We start from the raw sequence: 20,168 nt of genomic DNA on the forward strand, positions 1-20,168 counted from the left end.
TCAGGGATTTGGCAGTCATTCCTGGGGGAATGAAAGCCAGCCTGGGAAAGCCAATATGCTGTAAGCAGAAGGGAAAAAACCTTCTCCACCCCCCCAGTTTCCCAGTTAACCATAGCGTGAAGCCCGATGAGGGTCCGTGCTGGGACAGCTGCCTAGTCCCACAGCTGTGCAGGGGCACCTGTACCCTGTGCCCCTCTCAGCTACCCTGGATGGTTTCACGTCTCCTGCTTCAACGTAACCCCTGTTCTTCCCCTTGCACATCTGGGCAGTGAAGCGGATGTGGAAGACGCAGCCCCTGCTCCCCATAGCACCACGTCCCAGAGCCCCCCTGTGTGCCCACCCCCTTCTTTCCCTTCCAGCCAGACTGCTGTCAAGAAGCTAATGCCTGCTGATTAAACAAGCCTTGAATTTGAATAGTGAGCAATAAAGAGAGAGAGGCACACGGTCATCCGTGCACAGCGAGCCCTGCGGGCAGCAATCAGTGGGGACGGGGGAAGCGCCAGCCAGCAGCTGGGAGCTGCAGCCGCACACTGCCTGCTCGCGGCTTTTGGGGAAGGGGGAGCCATGGGGGTGGGTTAATGGATTGCAGTGCTCAGAGTTATAAGTCTGGGCTTCCCACTCAATGCTGCTGGCACCCGGGGGTCCCACCGTGGCGTCTGTGCCTATGGGTGCAGCCCCTCACCCAGCATCAGGCCAGTCCTTCCACCCCAAACACTCAAAACAGGCGCTTTTTTCCACAAAAGCTGCCATTTCTTTGAGATCGGGAGATGTTTTCCCTGCCTGCACTAACGACAAGCTGCTAAATGGTGACAGCCACAGCCTGTCTCTGTGCTGGTTAAAATAAACCATCATTTCAACGCCAGTGGCATTGCGACACATCCTCAGCACGAGGCTGGCTCAACCTAGGGACAGACATCTCTTTGGCTATATAAATCGGTCACTTTACATCTAATTCACCGAAATTGCCTGAAAAGTTGTTTTTGCACTGGTCACCCAGTGGTCAGCTGGAAACAAAAGCCACTGGGGGAATGCTTCACAAAACGTGGCTGCTTTGGGTGGGTTCTTGCCATCGCTGGCAAAGGTTAATTTGTGCAAATCAAAATCTCCCAGTCCAGAAAAAGAGTGGAGGAAGAGGCAGGAAATGTATATGTTCTTTCTCTAGGCTATTTTTTTTGACCACGTGTTCTGCTGGTGCAGCTTTGCAGAGCCTTGTGATTACTCTTTAATAGCTGAGATGATCCCGCTGTACTGGCTGAAAAAAAGAATTCACAAAACTTGAATCTAACCTTTTTTTTTTTTTTTTCAAGTTTACAATACTCATGTGAGTCACAGCAGAGATGGACCTTTCTGAATCACTGTGGTGAAATATTTTGCTCTTTTTTTTTTTCCTTTTTTTTTTTTTGAAGACAGTGAATATCTTAACAAAGCCGCCAGTAAATTCTTCATTTACCATTAGCAAAGACTGGGTACATTTCCAGAAGATGTGCATTAGATCGGCTGCAAGCTGCAGGCTCAGAAGTGGGGGACCACAGGGGTGGACACGTGGTGATGGGGATGACCCCATCAGGTGGTGGCAGTACTCTTGTCTGGTGACACCTACGGGTCTACAAGCAGGTGAAGTGTTCATCGCTGGCACGTAATTACCTTATCACTGATCTTCATTTCAAATATTTCTCCATGAAGCGCTGTCTATTTACATTTCTGCTCCTAAAAATTTCATAGCAGAAATGGCACGATGTCATATTTATATTAATTGGATATTCTGGGTTTACAGCTCGCTCCATGGTGGGGTTAGAAACCACATAATATGGAAAATAAAATAGATGTTTGTGTGTACACAGCATATAATTTAATGTATGAGATACACGAGATCTTCCAGCACAGAGTGTTTTAAACAACAGCATTTTAGCCTCCAAAGCACAGCAGCAAGGGAGACATTTTCCATGCTCAGTTTCTCTGCTATCGGAACATTTGTTTTTTATTCTGAATATTTCAGCACATCTATTTACCTGGCACTATATTTAGTACCACAGTACCAAGATGGCATATATAAAGATTCAATTGCAATTCCCATCTGATGTCCCTTCCCTCTCCTTTTTACCCCTTTTTTTATGTCCGCACTCTGAATTCAGCACAAAGTTGGTGTGTTTAATTTAAAAAGAAGTAAAACGCGCCAGGAGACGCCTCAGACCACTGCAAATCACCTACTTTATAGAGGCAGTAAAATTGTGTATCGGATTAAAAGTGATGCTGATCTGAAATTTATGATAACTTTTAATGGCATTATAATTTTTTTTCCCTGTGCGCTCCATCATGGAATCGTTTGGATGCACAGTGCGGCGAGATGAAATTTGTAAGGGAAGAACATTACACAGGCAAGCACCGAGACGGGGGGGACAGGCATTGGGATAATGCAGGGGCCCCTTCCCGGTGTGCAAAGGACGCATGGCCATGTGTGCTCCGTGCCACAGGGTGAAAATCACCCCTGCACACAGTGGTTATTTTGGAGAGCACCGGCACTGGACAGTGCTGGGTCTAGACCACTAGCAAAGGTCTGTTGGGGTTCCTCTTCCCCACCCCTTTTCACTCCTCTAGGCAAAGGCAGAGGCAGGGACAGACGTCCTTTGCCGTGTATCTACCCCAGGAGCACAGGGAACAGTCCTGCAGCACTGACCCGCAGAGTGGCTGTGGTGGAGGCACCTCTGGTCCTACCCCTGCTGAGCTGGTGCCCATCTCCGCTCCATAAGCTTTTGGAGATCCCCAGGGAGGAGGCTCCTGCACTTCCCCTGGGCAGCCTGTGCCAGTGCTGTACTCTGGGCAAGTCCACAAGGACATCTCCAGCCAGCACCCAGCACCGGCAGCTTTGGTGGAGAGAGATGGATGCCAGCGGGGCCCACGGAGCCAACCAAAAATTCCCCGTGTGGAGCTCCAGGCTTTGGAAGCGTGGCTCGATCCTTTGGTTGGCAGTAACATGGATATGGCACCAGGACACTGGTGTCCAAGGGCATTTATGGGTGCACAGACACAGGAGGGCAAAGCTCCACCTTGTGCACGAGTGACTGTCTGGCAGAGCGCTGACACAACACATTACCCATTTTTGGACAGAAACATGCCTCTCCACACCAACAAAAGCGTGAGACCTGAGCGCCAAAGTCAGCAGCTCTCAGCACCCCCACGGAGGTGTCCTGTAGCTTCACGCTGAACGACGGGGGAAATGTCAAACTTCAAGTTGTGACACCCCCACTGCCTCCTCTGCCCAGCCAAGGAGGAAAAGCACTACGTGGTCTTGCAATTAAACACTTTGTACTGAGCGTATACACAAGAAGCCACAAGTAATCCTGAAACCTGCCTTTTCCTGATTTCTCAACTGTGCAGAGCAGCTAACATTTACTGACATAAACCTAGACAGTAATGCATTAGTCATGCTAAAATTAGAAAAAGAAGAGTTGTATGTATGTGTGCAAATAGTGAGATCATTAGCAGCCACAGAAAATTGAATCCCACTATTTTAATTTATAAATATATTTGTGTAAGAGCAAACCCACCTGTCAACAGCTCGGAGTTCTTTGGGAGAAATATCTCTGCATTCAAGGAGCCGAAATGCTGGCACTGCCATCACTCAAGGGATGTGCTAGGGAAGCCAGCAGATGCTGAAGGACAGGTTGTTCCAACCAGACATCTGGCAAGAAGAAGAGCAGCTCGGCAGGGCCAATGTGCATCGGACAGGAGGTGGAAGAACAGGAACTACGATCCCCACAAAGAAGAGAAAATTGCATTGATACTAGGTGCATGCAACCAGATGTCAGCTAAAATCTCTTTAGGAATAGCATGGAAAGAAATCTGAATTATTTATCCACTGGCCATTTGCTTTGTAGAACATGAGGGAATAAAAACAGTGGCTTCCCATGCCTCATTCCCCAGCACGCAGCATATATTGAGGCACTGGTGCAAGCACAGAGACAAGGCTACTGCCTCAGTTTTCACTGTGTTTAGGGAGGTGAAGATGTGGGTGCAAAAGCCACAGGTGAGACACCAGCTCTTCTGGAGCGGATTTAACAGCCCAGGAGCTGGTGAGCTGACTCTGTCCTGCTGTAGCATTGATTTGCAGTGGGTTCTTTTGCAAAACAAATTTGCAAAAACATAGGAAATTTTACAGCACCCTGGTTTTGCCATCGCTGCCTTGGCAGTGGGCAATGAAACTTCCATTTTCTCCTCCTTCTGTGCCTCACTCTTTTTTCCTCTCCTTCTCCAAACTCTGTGATACTACTCCACAGTAAAATATTAACTGCTGTAAGTGATTGTTTTGCTGTATTATGTGAAGTCAAAAACCTTTTGAATTGTATTTTGCAGTGAACCTGCCTTTGAATCCATGTGTTTTATCATTCCACAGCAACACACATAATTTCAAACAAACAAGTGAACAAACCCAACGATAATGGCCTGAATCTCTTATCAGTCAGTTTTACACTGGCGTAACTCCATAAACTTCAGTGGAATTAATCTTGATTTACACTGTTGGGAGAGCAGAAACAGGCACCGTAAATAGCTGTATACCGATGCAAGGCACTTAAAAGCAAAAGCAGTCGCACCAGAACGCCTGGCAGCAGATGAGGATGAAGGCTTAAAAAAAAAAAAAAAAAAAAAGCTTTCCTGGTGGTGCTAATCCACAGGCAGGGGGATAAACCCAAAGGACAGCGATAGAGAAGTCATGCCATCCAGCCAGCCCTGTGGAGATGGCAGCCCTTGATGCTGCAAGCAGAGAGTCTTGTTCATGGGACACTTTCCCCCAGGTGGTCCTCAGCACGGGTGACACCGACACATGCCACTTGGTGGCACAGGCCCCTGGGGACATCGCTGCAGGGGGTAGGACAGACTGCGAGGCAGCTGCTATGGGGTTCATTAGAGGAGGTGTTTGGGGCTGTAGGAGCTCCACAGCTGGAGCTCACCTGGCCGTGAATGCTGGGACACGCCATCAAACGGAGCCCTACATGTCAGGCTGCCCCCACAGCAGAGCCCTGGAGACCTCTACTGGCACTGAGGGAATGGGGGAACCTAAAAATCCTTTGGAGGCTCCAGCATGTCCCCCCGTCAGGGATGTGGGCTCCCACGGTCCCTGGGAACATGGAAGGGATGTGGCCACCCGCAGCCCCACTGCGAGTCGGACAACGCTGTTCCTTCAAACACCTCCTGGGAAACAGCACTGGGAAACATTTCAGAAAAATATCCCCCACAGGCTGACCCAGAGGGTGAGAATTTTTAAAACCTGTTGCTTATAGAGTGAGCTGGCTTTGGGTTCAAATCCCATTGCTGGCCTCAAATTGCCATTGATCACATGGGGACCAGGGTAACCTTCTGCAAAATCTTGTGACCACCCCACAGCAGATGGCAGCTATTGCGTTCCTTTGAATAAATCATTTTTATCAAGGTCACTTACAACTTGAAAACCAAAATCATCCTTTCAGTTGTACAGTAGCAAGCACTGGCATGTGTTCTTTGTACCACAAACATGAAGGTAGCAAAAGAATTGTTTTTCTTGCCTGCTAATTCTTCACCGCAGGGGCACTGCCGATGTGCCCTTTGCCCCCAGGCAGTCCAAGGAGAGCAAGGTGATGGCTGAGCCCTGCTGCCCGAGGTGACATGACATCTTCCCAGCCCTGGATTATTTCCACTTTGCATTGGATCTTACCAGCAGGTTTGGTTTGGGAAAGAGAAGGGAAGATGTCTGGAACCACCCTCAGAGTGCCTGGATGCTTGTCAAGGCTCCTCCCCATCCTCATCCAGTCCCTGCTGCTGGGACCAGAGCTTCTGGCATCTCCTGAAATGGCCAGAGACTGGAAATATTATGAAATTCCAGTACTGGCAATGTGTCGATAGGTTATTTAGGTCCTGAAAAGCACACCACTGCACCTTACTGCACGCCCACAGCCTGTTGTAAGCAGTTCATCATAAGCAGCTCGGCTTTTCCACGTGCACTGATAACATCTTACTCCAGGGCTCCTTGAACAGCATCATCCCCCGTTGATGGGGAGTCAAACAAGAAAGTTCTGATTTTGTTATGGATACTTAATGCTCCTGGTAGTGTTTTTAACACTACAATCTCTGTGCCTAAATGCCTTCCCCAGATGATGTCCCAAGACCTTTTCTTCCTACACCACAGGCTTTACCTGCATTGCTTTAGCCTGCTGGAATCCAGATGCATGTTCTGGGGCCACGAGGCCTCCTCCATGTCCAGTGTCTGACAGCAACACGGACAGAAGCACCCCACCAGACAGGGCTGCACGACAGTGAGCTGCGTCCGATGGCCTGCAGCTGGAGCACCCCCAGCACCCCTTCAGGGCAGGGGTCAGGGTGCAGAGCACCACCCAAGTCCCTTCTCACACCTGTGGGGGTCAGAACAACCAATTGGCTCTGCTATTCCGGCTATTTTTAAACTCATTTACTCAAGGTGATGGCAGAAGGCTGATAACAATATACTATCTATTTTGTCAGAGGGATAACATTATTAATTTTTGCTGGGATTGCACTACTTAGGACTAAAGGAAAGCATAGGGGATCCAGAAGGGTACACAACTAAGAAGAGATGGGACCTGCCACAAAAAATGACAAACTAAATGTGGAGCCTATGTGCTCTCCCAAATATTGCAATTGCGGTGCTCCTTGGAAAAATTTAGATAAGATAAGATAAGATAAGATAAGATAAGATAAGATAAGATAAGATAAGATAAATAACAGTAAAGAGGCCGACGTGGCCAAGGAGCAGCCCCTGGGCTGGGATGGATTCCTCAGCCTGAGGACCCATCCGAGTGGGGCTGGTGAGGGGCTTGCAGAAACACTGGTGCTGTGGGGACGTCAGGGTGTGGAGGCACCCAAAGGTGCTGGGCACAAGCTGAGCCTGGAGCTGGCTGAGGAGCTTGCAGGGAAGTCCCTGCGAGGCTGTGCTGGGCAGGCAGGTGGCTGAAGGTGCCCAGAGGTGTCTCAGGTTATTCTACTGGTCCCTTGGGTGAGCGGTAAATGTCCACCCCACAGCACAGGGGATACCTGCTCATCCGTGATTTGCTTTGGCTCCTTGCAGTACACCAGCACATCTCTTTGCATGCTTGAGCATCCTCCCATCCCCATCTGTAAAACATTTCCTTTGTACCCCAAAATTTTCCACAGGGGAAAAATAAAAAATGTTCCTTAGGATAATAAACACAAACTGTAGCTATTAATTAAAGCTTGAAGCACTGACACAATGTAAGGAGAAGGAGTCCCAGGTCCCTGCTTCCCTCCTGGGTGCTGCCACTGCGCACAGCAGCCAGCCTCCACCACCAGCAGGAGGGTGGGAGGGAGGCTGAGGAGCAGCCCAGGCTTTACCCAGTGTCTCTTATCAATCTTCATAACAAAGAGAAAACAACTCGACCATCTCTTGTGGGCAATAAATTGAGTACACTTCCGTACTCGCCTCTGTACTCGTTTCTTTGAGAATTAGCCATACTGATGAGGCTCAGGTGAAGAGCTCCAGAAGCAATTAAAGCAAGTGCTGCACCTCGAGGTACACCTCGATGATATTTCTATGCTCCTCTTTTCACCCTGACCCTATCTGACGATAGCATCATCGTGAGGTGCGTTAGAGATGATGCTTCATGAAGGAAAACTGCACTTCACACCGAGAAAGCTTTGATCCAAATGCACTTCAATTAGCAGAGTGCAGGTCCCAGGGACTCCTGGACAAGCTGCAGCTGTAGAGATTAAGACAGAGGGATGCTCCAAACCAGGGAAGAGGATCCAGGCTGGGGATTTGCTCTGTTTTTAACTCCTTCACTCCCCATTTGGCCACTTCCAGTTGCGCTGCCAAGACCACTGCATTCCTGGACCCATCAGGTCTGTCCGAGCAAACACCAGGTCTTTGACCAGAGAGATCCGAGCCCTAACCTCGTTCAGATGTTTTCTCAACAAAGGTCAAAACTTATCTGGTTGCTGAGGCCCCCTCACTCTTATGTGCGGAAAGGAAGCAGTTTGCTGTTAATTAAGTCGTTTGGATGAAACCAGCAAAAATGTCAATGTAACAAATTAGATACTCATTGATTATTGGCTTAAAAAGGAGTTAATGGTTCTGTACTGGAGAAGAATGCTAGGCAGGTCTTTAAAGTGGTACACATACAACCCTCTTGTTCATACAGGCTCTGGAGTTGGCACTCTAGTTGTGAAAATGCATATGGAAATTCTCTACATCTCTGTTCTTTCCTGTTTTTTTTTCTTTTTTTTTTTTTTCTTCTTCCTGCTAGGACAGCTTGCAATCATGCTGTGCAGACCCAAAGCAGAAACATTCAACCTAATCCAATGCCATCCACCGCTGACACTCGTGTGCAGCCCCTGAGCAGGATGAACAGCATTCCCTTCTCTTACCGGCCTGCAGTTGTGACTTTGCTCATCACAGGACAGCAGACAGGAGGGTGGATCCGCAGAGCTAGCCAGAAAAAAAGGAGCTGTTTGCACTTGGGGCAGTGCTCGAGGCAGGAGATGGACAATCGTAGCACGGACAGTGAAGAACAATTCGAGTCAACAGCAGCGACATCTGAGGATGCTGTTTTGAAAACCACAGTGTGGTCACTGTCAAGAGCTGATGTAAATTGTGTGTATTTTAATCAAAAATCTGGATTGTGGATTAAATTTTAGAAAGAAATCACATAGCTGTATTTAATTAATTGAGGCTTTAAGTGACCTAAATGGAAATACTCCATGAGGATAACTCCTCTGCTGGCTTAAGACAGTTTGTACTGGGGATACGTATTATGTTTCCTATGCACTGAAATAATCACAATGAGTTCCCTACCTGGAAAAGTCACTTTGCCCTAGTAAAACATGTTTAGAGCAACTCTGAAAGTAAAGAGCATTTAACAACACAAGGCACAGCAGTCAGCTGGTGGGCAGATTCATAGCCTGGAGGTAACTGAGGCCATATGGACAGGTTGTAACCAAAAATGGAGGTTTTTTTAAGATAGACACCCAAAAGCCAGTCCTCGTATCGTCAAGAGAGCCCTCCCACTAAACTTCTCTCTGTTTGGAGTATAACCAAGCATCCAAGGAACAAGAAATTTTGTCTTTATGCAGAGAGCAAGGGAGGAGCCCTCAGAAGAAGACAGCCAGCACGCAGCCCCCCTGGGGCATCGCCCCCATCCCCGGGGGCTCTGCACAGCCCCAGCCCACCCCTGCCCGCATGCGGCTCATGTGCTCTAGCCCTGAAAACACACCTCGCTTCGCCATTGCCAATGGTTATCTTCTCGACATCTCTCATTTTTACCTGGCTTTTCACAAACCAGTAACACGTTTTCTTTCTTTAATAGCAATGGGAGGAAACAACAAAAATTCTCCCAGCAATTCCAGACCCCTCTGAAAGGGAGCATGACTGCAACCTACTTTAACTACAACAGGCATGTCCTAGGGTAGCAAGGATGTGATGAAACACATGCTTTACAACCAAGTTTAAAAAAGAAAAGGAAAAGAAAATAAAAAGAAAGGCTACAGTCAACGGCAGAAAAAATTGATTTAACCACATAAAATATTACAAGCAAAAATCAGAGGTTAGAAGTAGAGTTGAAATGCAATCCATTACCTCCATTATCCAAAACAGGCTGTTTATTTACAGCTAGAAACTGTAGAAACGACTTGGCTTAATCGTAATTAAAACCTTTTGGTATCTTTAGAGCAGCAGAAGCTTTCCACGCAAAGGTAGCAGGGCCGTGAGGCGGAGGAGATGCTACGACAGAACAAGGACATCTTGGGCTGCAAGGAGAACAAAACAAAACCCTGACAAACAAGATATTAGGCTAAGAACAATTCCAACTGTGGCAAGAAAAGAGGGTTTGTAATTGAATTTGCAAAAGGCCATACAGCAAAACTAGAGCTAAACTATTTGCAACATGTATTAGCTGAAAGAAGAATTTCAAGGGAGAAAGGATCATCTGCTTGGGATGGCGCAGAAGCCGTCTGAGCTTAGTGCCTGCTTTTGCCTCCAGGCTGCCACCAAGCAGCTCCCCTTTCCTCCCCGGGGCCCGCCACCCACCACGGCACTAGGTGAGGCTGCTCTCAGCTCCCAGGCTTCTGCCACCCTGTGCTGGCATCCGCATAGACACCAATTTCCTCCTTGAAGAGCCTGTTGGGAACAGTAAGGGTGCAAATATTAATATATGGAATCCTGTAGGGTTATGGGTGCCTCTGCAACACCCATATTCCCCTCAGAGGCAGTGATGGGAGTTCTTACCGGTGCTGATGAACTTCACTTTTCTCCTGAACTCTTCAAACAATTTTGTCGCTGAGACAATTGCTGCGGCAGTCGCTGTGAGAGCAGAAAATCTTCATGGAGGGGTCAAGAGCTCTGTTTGCACATGTACAATCAGCCTCTATTTTGCACGTACGCAAAGCAGACATGCTTCTCCATGCAAGATGAACTGAGCTTTTCCTTGTTACAGAAACTTGGTCTTTGACACCATAGGCTTGGCAGCCACGACCCGGCTGATCTCTCTGGGGTATCTGCGGAGGCTTAGGAATAGACCACTCCATCCAACTCCCGTCCATGTCCCACCTACCGTGCAGCCAGGTGATGTCCCCCTGCAGCGCTCCTGAGTGGCGCGGGACCATGCCCAGCCTTCTGGTGCCCCCGGTAGCTCCATCGGTACCCCAGGTGACGTGCGGTCACATACAGCCTCACCTCGCACGTTTCCCCACATAACAAAACAGTGCCAGGAAGAGGGGAAAAATAACAAGAAATGGGTGTGCAGAAGATGGATTCCAGAGATGGGTGGTTCCTTTGTGTGCCATGGTGGAGCCCCAGATCTGTGCGGATACTGAGGCCAGACCATAGTGTTTCTTAGCCTGCATCAGGGCAAATCAGGTAGAATGCCTCAGGAGCCCGAAAAGTAAGGGAGAGAGACACGGATGTCCCCCTAAGGATTTCTTGTATTAAAGAAAAAGGAAAGTGAACAAGCATGAGAATTTTGCGGTAGTCAGAGCAGGTCAGCATGCATTTAGTCCGAGATGCATCACTCCGTGAGTCTGAAAATTGTGTCTTACCTGTGCATCTTCCACGTCTGCCTGGGCGTCTGTCTACAAAGACAGACAGGCCCCTCTGGCGAGCAGCTCTGCCCAGCAAGGCGCATACAAGGGAGAGCAGAGCTGCTGCCCCTGTGCAGGCCCAGGAGGTGCCCTCCACAACCTGGCTCATGCTAATGGGGTGTACTCTGGAGAAGTCCTCTCCACCTTGTCCTCCAGTATCTGGTCCCTCCGACCTGGTCTGGGTGATGCAAGGCATTTGGGAAAAACATAAGTATGCCAGCAGCATCTGCACATTAAACCAAGAACAAAGCTTCAGCTGGGGCTGTATCCAATTCTTTGGCACATCAAGGATGGGAAAGGACACACGGATGGCTTGTTCACTAACCCACGCTCTCCCTGCCAGAGAGCTCTGCCAGAAGTTATCAAGAAAGCTGCAAAATGAAAGCATGATACGCTGTTGTAATTATGTGTGCTTGCATATATTTTTTAACAAGCATTCTGCCTTTTAGTAAATATTCTTTAGCAGCTCTGTTGTCCCATTGCAGCGCAGCTAGCTGTAAAAATGATCGCCTCATCTTTACTAACTATCAGTGCCACAGATGGCCACCCCCTTGCCAGCTGCAAGAGGGCTGAAAGCAGCTATGATGTTTGGAGGGACCAAGGAGGCCATCTGGCAGAGCCTAGTGACATCAGTGACTATTCTGTGTCTTTTCAAGGGTGGCAATTATAACATCACTGAGTGGTTACTCAAAGCAGGTTTTCCCCACCTAAAAGAAAAGGAAAAAATCACCTCCAGATCCCTCCGAGAGACATCTTTGGCATGTGTCACCGGCATCTGTCACTGTCCCCTGTACCATCTACGCAGGTCACAACACATTTGTAAGAAGCTTTGAAAACTCATTCCCCTGCATAGTAATAGTCATCTCTTTGAATAAATACACAAACCAGTTGACTAGAGGCACGTAAATATTTACAGGGCGTGCCCAAGGAGGGCCAGAAACCAATATATCACCTGAAGGAAGAATGCATGCTCAGTGATCATAAAGACCTGAGCTCACATTTGCCCTGAGCAATTACAGTTAAGTAACTGCAATACAAGCACATATTTAAGCACTTATGCAAGGAAAAGGGCCTGATGACCTCGATTATATTTGCATTGTGTTTCCTGTTGTTAGCACTTCCTTGGCGGAATGACTGCAATACATCTTGGACTCCAATTTCATCTGCCAGCTCCACGAGGCTGCAGCCAGCCTCTGGAGAGATCCAAAAATGCTTAGAAGTTGAGCTGTATTTCTTCCTGAGCTTCTTTCTTCTCCTGTCCTGTCTCAGCAGCTGCTCATGTCTCCATATTGCCACGTAGAGAAGCTCAGCAGAATGAAATTAGCGCCAGACCTCCCCTGAACACCAGGCATCAGCCGTGGCAGATGGACAACCATTGCGTCCACTGCCTGTCCCATGGCCTGCTTGAGCAAGTGGCTACTCTGAAATGACACGTCAGAAAAAAATGATTGCTGTTATTTAACATCAGAAAAAATGGGGGGCAGAGGGGGGAAGGACACTTATAAGTTGGTTGCGAGCAAAGCTGCAAAAACTTCATAGTTGTATCCCGCTGGAGAGCAGCATTGTGTGTTTTGCAGACAATTGTGAGTCTTACACATCATTTTTTACCTGAGGACTCCATGCAGATACACACCCAAAAACATTAACTGTCATAAGGTGAAAGACTGAGAAGTTGCTAAATGCCATAACTAAGGTGTTTGTTTGCCTGAGCCAGGGAAGAAGGTCCCCAGTCACATACCGTTTACACGCTATTTTGCCTGCTCCATTCAGCACATAGGACGTCTGGGTTGGGAATGGCAAGGTGGTTTGCAGATGATGAGCTCAGCCTATTTCCAGTGCAAAAGTTTCTCCACTTCTGCCTGGAGACCATACTTCATGGTTTTGGGGTGTCTTCACAGAGCTATGTCCCATTGCATGGTGGAGAGAGAAGGGTAGTCCATGGGCTCCTCCAAAAGCCTTGTGTGTGATCCTCTGATTTCTGCCACTGAGCAAAGGTTTACCTTCTTTTAATTTAAAGAAAAAGCTAAAAAAAATCAAGTTGTGTCTTGGCTTGTTGGGGCACCCATTGGCACAGTGCTCACCCTGCACCCAAAGGTCAGGGTGGCCCAAGGTGGGAGGGGAGAAACGCTCACATTCCCAGCTCTTCCTCTGCTCCACAGGCAGACAGCACCCCTTGGGCACATCTCCTCCTTAGCGTGGGAGTTGCCAGTTACAGCATTGTCCTGAAACAGGCATCCAGCCTCAGGAGAAGTTAACAGTCCCAATCTTCTCATTAACACAAAACCTGCTGCTTCTGCTAGCTCCACCAGTGCAGCACATGGTGCCATCCCTTGGAGGTCCAGCTGAGATATGGACATCTCCAGATGCAGGCACATAAGACCTGTCAGACCTGCTCACAACAACACCAGTGTCCGGTACCAGTGTCACCATACAGCAACAGATACCAGAAGGAGATGTGAAAAATTAAAAAGGAGAAAAGCTGCTGTGGAATAAGCTTCCTTAAGTCCTGGAACGTGGAGGTTTATATATTTTGTAACGGCTTTTTTCTGTGTAACGTAACTGAAGAACTTGGTTGCAGCAATATCTTGAGGCAATGAATCCCCTAAGCTATGTGTGAATTGCTCACAAAAGTGTCTTTTTATCAGTTTCAGTTCTGTTGCCTTTCAAGTTTATTCAGTGTCCCTTTGAATGAGACACTCTTGTAATTGTCTAAAAAATAAATTTGATTGCCTGCTTGACCTTCTTTATGCTGTTTATTACAGTCATTTCATTTTCTATTCATTCTCTCTCAGGAAAAAACAGAGACAATATCATCACTCTAGCCACACTTGGAGTATTTGTATTGCCTGTCTCTAAGCCTTTGTTGTTTCCTTGTTTCATTTTGGATGTGGCACAATCAACTTCACACCGGCTTCAAGGTGGGAGCACACACTCACTCAAGAACAGCAGTATCGGCTCCTTCTCCACTTATGGCTTTAAAAAAAAAGAATCAGTTATAGTTTCATGCTTCTTTTTGTCATCAGGGAAGGAATCAAGAATGCAGCAGAGAGCATTGCAGTAATGCTGCACCAGTCCCGTGCTGTGTGTTATGGGCAGATCTGCTCCCATTCCCCCAGGTCCCATGGAAGGTCTGGAGAAGACAGACAGCACTGCTGTGAGAAGGTCTGGGAAGGCTGCCGTGCAGGAAATGAGTTTAGAGATGACCTGCAAAATTGGTTAGTGGTCTGCAGAGTCAGGAAAAAGTGGTAGAGAATGAACAGCCAGAAAAGAACGAATTGACACGGGTCAGTAACCCACCTCCAGTGCCACGAACTGGGCATAGCCACCACCGCTGGGGGTTGGCAGGCTCGGCACCACCACAAGACACCAGCTTTCCCTCCACCCATTGCCATTACCGTGTACTTGATCCCAGACATTCACCAGTGCTGTGTCCAGTTCCCATGTTCTGCTGGGACCTCTGAAGGCCTGTGACGTCCAGAGCCGACCATCCTACCTAGCTACAGGATACCTCCAAAGTCAAATACTGACTGGGGACAGTCCTGCTCCAGAATCCTACTCAGTACTAACACCGAGGATCAATCACTTCCAGACTTTAAGTCCACTTATAAACAATGGAGCATCTTCACCCATCACCCCATCGCTGTAGGATGCCACACATTCGACTGCTGGTTTGAAATACTGAAAGACTTCAGCCTGGAGATACTTCATCTTCCTTCGTGATATCTGGTTCCCCTTGTATTTTTCAAAGGATGCTGCTTGGTTCTGCTTCTGGACACTGTTTTGAACTGTCACAAAGCTCACCTTGTCAGGTAACCATTCTCAGCAACACCCGTTGAGTCTCTTCAAGCTCAGTTCAACGGGGATCGTATGATGGCTCCCCAGTATCAGAGCTGGCACTGCATCCACACCACCACTCAGATGACCACATCTCCCAGCACAACTGCATCTCCGTCACTGTGATCCACCAAGACACTCACCAACTGCTTCCAAAGCTGGCCCTGCTCTGTTGTCTTGATATTTTCTGCCCAGAGACAGTATTTCTTCCTGGTCTTGGATGGGTTGGTGATGAATGGTGTAAAACAGCAATGAATAACCAGGCTTCTGCAGAGGGGATACGGGCTGGGACGTGGTCCAGAACCTGCCGAAGCACTTCCCCAGTTATTCGGAGGGGTCGCTGTTCAATGACAGGCACAAAGCCCTTCCTCTACGCTGGATGCATTCTCCCCGCGGCACCAGGAGATTTTGCCAGCCTGAGAACGAGAGACTGGGACTCAGAAGAGGTAATCTTTTAGAACATAAATGGCCAAGCCGATTTACTTCCAAACACACAACAAAAAAAAATTGCTTTTGGGCAAGGACCTCGTTTGCCAAGTTTCAACAGAGCAAAATTTTACAGTGAAGTTATAGCCACTTTGAATACCTTTGTTGGTTTATAATGGAAAAGCTGGCAGACTGTTATCAAAAACTGCTCTTCCAAGTGATGCTTTACCATGATACATACCCCATGCATGCGTTAAGTTGAAGATCCACATAGTAAGATTTGGAACCCTGTGAAAAATCACAAAAAATTATCCTTAGCCTCTTCCCCTGTGATTTGCCCAGCTCTAGGACATTTCCAGAATTTCCTGCAGAAGTCCCCTCCCCTCCACCAGTCACCTCCCTTTTAAAGCAGTCTGCCAAAGTCAGATTTGTTGCCTCCCGAGGCTGGGAAATTCCTTTCCCAAAGTCAACACAAGAAGAGGAGCAACCATGGTCCTGAGCTGAGCTTTAAGAGACGATCTCTGATAAGTAACAAAAAAAAACAAACAATACTTAGATTATGGACAGGAAACCAAACTTGAATGTAGTGTTGCTGAAGCATCTACAGTCCCGACATTGACAATAGCAAAGAGACATAGCAATTAATTACAAAAAAAGTGTCACTACTCACTCCTCCTTGAAGGAGATGGAAATGCAGGCTCTAAGGGAAGCAGGTTTGCAGAAGAGAGTACAGATCTTGGTGTCTGTGTTGATTGACCCTTCTGAGGCATCTGGAGAGTGCTAAATTCAGTGTTTTCTGGAAAATCCCTTTGGAAGATTTCCCGTGGGGACCCCAGAGCAAAGCCAACCCCAAAAAAGCGGTCTCTGGCCAGCACAATGAAATCCAAGGGGGCGTGGGGTGCAGGAAAAAGAGCTCTGATTACATGTGCGTGGGCCAGGTTCAGCCCCTTCTTGGGTTACTCTTCTGCTGTTTTATACATCCCTCTCCCGAGCTTAGACCCACACTGACGTGGGGGGAAGAAGAAGAGCCCCCAGCCCACTTCTTCTCCCTGGGGCACAGGCTGCAGCACCACGGTATGTGCATGTTTCGGAGGTTCTGCCGGGGTGCGCTTCTACACAGCCTCCAATGGCCTCGTTCTGCAAGTTCATGGGGAAGCTGAGAAAGCTGCTGTAAGCCTCGTGCTTAGTTTGCATTCATTTCCTTCCCAAACTCTCATTACCCGAAAGAGAAAGAGAGAGAGAGAGTGAGTGCATTCAAGTGGAAATGGTTGGAGTGCACTTAGAGGAATTTAGCCAAAAGGAAAAGGATAGATGATGGTGGCTTTTTTTAATTTTTTTTTATTCTCAAAAAAAAAAAATCCTCCAGAACTTAAAACTGTTTTAATCAGCTGAAAAACATACGTGGGCTTTACAGCTCTGAGACAGCTTGCACAGGCTCTGATAAATGCCTATCGCTCATTTGCATACGCTAACAGCTACACTTTAATCAGCCTCCTAATCCCTGATGATATTAATGAATTTTTTTTATGCTCTCTCCCTCTACCCCCCCCCTCCCAGTTTTTTTTTAGTATCATGTTTGCTAATTCAAAACCGATCAGCGGCTTCTGTGTGCCTTTTTTTATGCGGGAAATAATGGGTGAGCTTGGTACTCCTGTTATCCTGCTCTCACAAATAATTAAGACTACAAAGGGTACAAATCAGTCTGAATGCACGGCACAAAGGCTCAAGCTATGCAAAGGTCTTTTTCTCTCTCTCTCCTCTCTCTCTCTTTCTCTCTTTTCATTTATTCTCTTCTTCTGACAAGAGGTGGCTTAGAAAGATACTTAGCAAAGCAATGAACTGGTCACTCCCAAAAAAGCAAGAATTTCCCAGCCATTTTAAAGGCTTGCGATGCACATTTGGATTTTTTTTTCATAGTTGCCCACTCTGCTACTTGGTGCACCCTGCTTCTGGGGGAGGAGGCTGCCTGTTGGAAGAGTCTTCCCCTGAAATGCTGCACCTTTGTTTTGGTGGGTCTGCTTTTCTTCTCAGGAGGGCTTGGCATGGGAGGATACCACAGGTTTTGAGGGAAAGAGACATGGAAAGGTCTATCCTACATGCGTTAACAGGGAAGAGGAGCAGCAGACCAGCTGAATCTATTTGAAATGAAAAAAACAGCTGCATGAGCCCAACAAATGCATGGAAATTCATCCAGCTTCTGAGCAGATCAGGGGCTGTAGGTGTGAACACAGGCACCAGACTACACAGGGACCTCATGAAAGCTCCCAGGCCACCAGGCAATGTCTCCCTGTTGTGGCCAAGGTCAACTGGTAGATCCAGCTGCTTCTATCATGCGGACCCTTCCCTTCTCCTCTCCCTCCCTTGGGTGTAGCCAGGAAGCCTGAAGGTAAAGTGGAGTTTGCATCAGACCCGCAGAAAATTGCCCCTCTACAAGTCTGGTAGAGAGACTGACCTCCAAGACATCCTTCATTTGGAGCACCTGGTTATCTTGAAATTAAATCAAGTATGAAATTAGCATTTCTGAATCCTTCTGGATTTTGCAGACAACATGAGACTCCTTGCTCCGCAGACCAACAGGTGGCCAATAGAATTCTGGTGAGCTTGTTTGGAAAAGTTGATGGATGCATGTAGACCAACATGGTGACCAACCAGTAGAGAATCTCCAAAATGTGTTTTCTCTCAACATTTGGTGATAAAGAGGAGGACCTCTTTGTGTGGGTGACAAAACAAGACATTAGTAAATGCATACAGAAAGCAGGTGACTGGGTTTACTGAATATAATCATTTTCATTAAAACAAAAAAAAAAAACATTTGCATAGACCCTGAAAAAATGGTACAGCATCTAAAGCAAACCTGCAGCCATGCTTGAAGTGTGCAAGTCTAGACTTCCAAATTCAAGAGAATTTTCACACTAGGAAGCTGGGAAAGGTTGATGGAAAAAATGCATGCTTTTGCTAAATAACTTTTTATAGAAGATACAGGCAAACATCTCTGTAAGGTAGTCTCAGAGTTAAAATATCATGTGCAGATCTCAGAGAATTAAGATGGGGAAGAAACATCAGCAGATAATCTGATGTTAGGATGACCGTAAGCATTGACAAAACATGACAACTTCTTACCTTCTTTAGTAGAGCTTTTGCTGTTAGCTGGATGAGAACAAGTGAATCAAGTCAGGTCCAAGTATTCAATAGCAAAGGAGCTTGCCAGGTCTAGGAAAATCTCAGACCACCTTTGAAAAACTCTGACCAAGAGGCTTTTGGGGAATTCAAGGAAATATCAGCACAGGTTTTCTGGGTAATATTAGTATTGCAGCAATGACAGAAGGATAGTCAGTGGCCAAGATCCCTTGCACAAGGCTTGGTACAACTGCTGAACACAAGGATCTCCCCTTGAAAAGTGGTTCAAGTAAACTAACCTCTCCTTTCTTACAATGAAGAGACGTTGCTGAATGTTTCTCGCAGAAAGTCCTAAACAACCCAAAGATATCTGGAAATAGAATAAGGTTTGGTAAAGAGAAACTGTCAGAGAAGCATCAACAGGGAGCTTAAGACCCAAGCTGATGCAAAGTCATTTTGGTCAGTGGCTGCCTTGCAAGATGATATCTGAACCACTGACTAAAACATACCAAAAACTATGCTCCCACTGAAAAAGAAATACTGTCAATTGTTTTAGATCATGAGTATTTTCATGAATATGTTTATGGGAAGAATTCAATCAAGGTAGAAAGAGACCATAAAGCACTAGGAGCCATAGAGCAAAATCCATTGTACAATGAGCCACCTGGACTTCAGAAAAAAATGTAATGAAATTGCAAAAGTACTCATTAAATGTGAAATACAGGTCCAGTAAGGAGCTTAGCAGATATGCTTTCAAGAACACCTATAAATAATGAAAGCAATGAACTGCAGGAAGAGGAGTTTGAAGTAAATATGAGTCAAGTACTACCCATGCCTGAAATGAAATTTGACAAGTTCAAACAAGTAACACAAAATGACCCAAGTTGACAACAGTTTGGGGAAAGTAATTCTACATGGATGGCCAAAGAAAATTTTGAGGCAGTGCTGAGCATAAAAACTTATTGGGACTAGAGATATGAAATTGCTGCAGTTGATGGGATTGTGCACAAAGAACATCCTGTCATAATACAATATCGGCAAGAGGTCAGAAATGCTAAGTGTTTTTCAGAGACAGAATCCTATAGGTTACTGTGGAAAGAAAAGAGCTGTGAGGGCCCCAGGTCTGAATGCCACCATCAAAAGCGAACGTGATGTCTTCCAAGTATTCAGCAGCCAGGCTGATGCAGCAGTCTCTGACATGACCTGAGGATGTGATTAGAGCAGATCCACTTTTGGTATAGGTCTCGGTGATGTGAAGTATGAACCCTCAGCTAAGGTCCATTTTCTGCTGGCACGTAACAGACCAAGGAACACATTGCAGGTCTCTGTTTTCTGTTCTAGGGATTATAAATGATCCAGAGAGAAACACAGACTCATACTCTACTGACATGAGAGACAAGATGTTGCTGATGTTGTTGGGAAAAGACAGGGCGCAAGCTCTCAAAATAAATGAGATCTTCCAATATGAACAGATGTTTTCAACATAAGAGAATTCAGTGGAGGAAAGGAATTGAGCCTGAATAAGGACCGAAAAGAAACCCCCGTATTTCCACTACATAGGAAGGAGACGTGCAGCACCTTCTTTTCTGGGTACTTCTGGTTTTACTTCAGCACATTACTAAAGACATTCAGCTCATGCTCTCAGAGCTGCCCTGCACATGAAAAGGAGTCCTGAAGGCAACAGGGACCTCTTGCAG

The 20,168-nt window shown here is 46.8% G+C and overlaps 1 long non-coding RNA gene across 2 annotated transcripts; it reads right to left on the reverse strand.

The window, feature by feature from the left end:
- Positions 1–375: 375 nt before the first annotated feature.
- Positions 376–13,431, reverse strand: LOC310904544. Of its 2 annotated transcripts, none has more exons than XR_014588435.1 (3): positions 12,833–13,431; positions 10,244–12,515; positions 376–10,135 (listed from the first exon to the last, which is right to left on the reverse strand). It is a non-coding gene; the product is annotated as an uncharacterized lncRNA (long non-coding RNA). The 2 variants fall into 2 exon arrangements; XR_014588436.1 differs by having other exon boundaries at positions 376–9,765; positions 10,046–12,515.
- Between the last annotated feature and the right edge of the window lie 6,737 nt (positions 13,432–20,168).

The sequence above is a fragment of the Anser anser genome (genome assembly GCF_964211835.1).
Source record: "Anser anser genome assembly, chromosome: 9".
NCBI lineage: Eukaryota > Metazoa > Chordata > Aves > Anseriformes > Anatidae > Anser > Anser anser.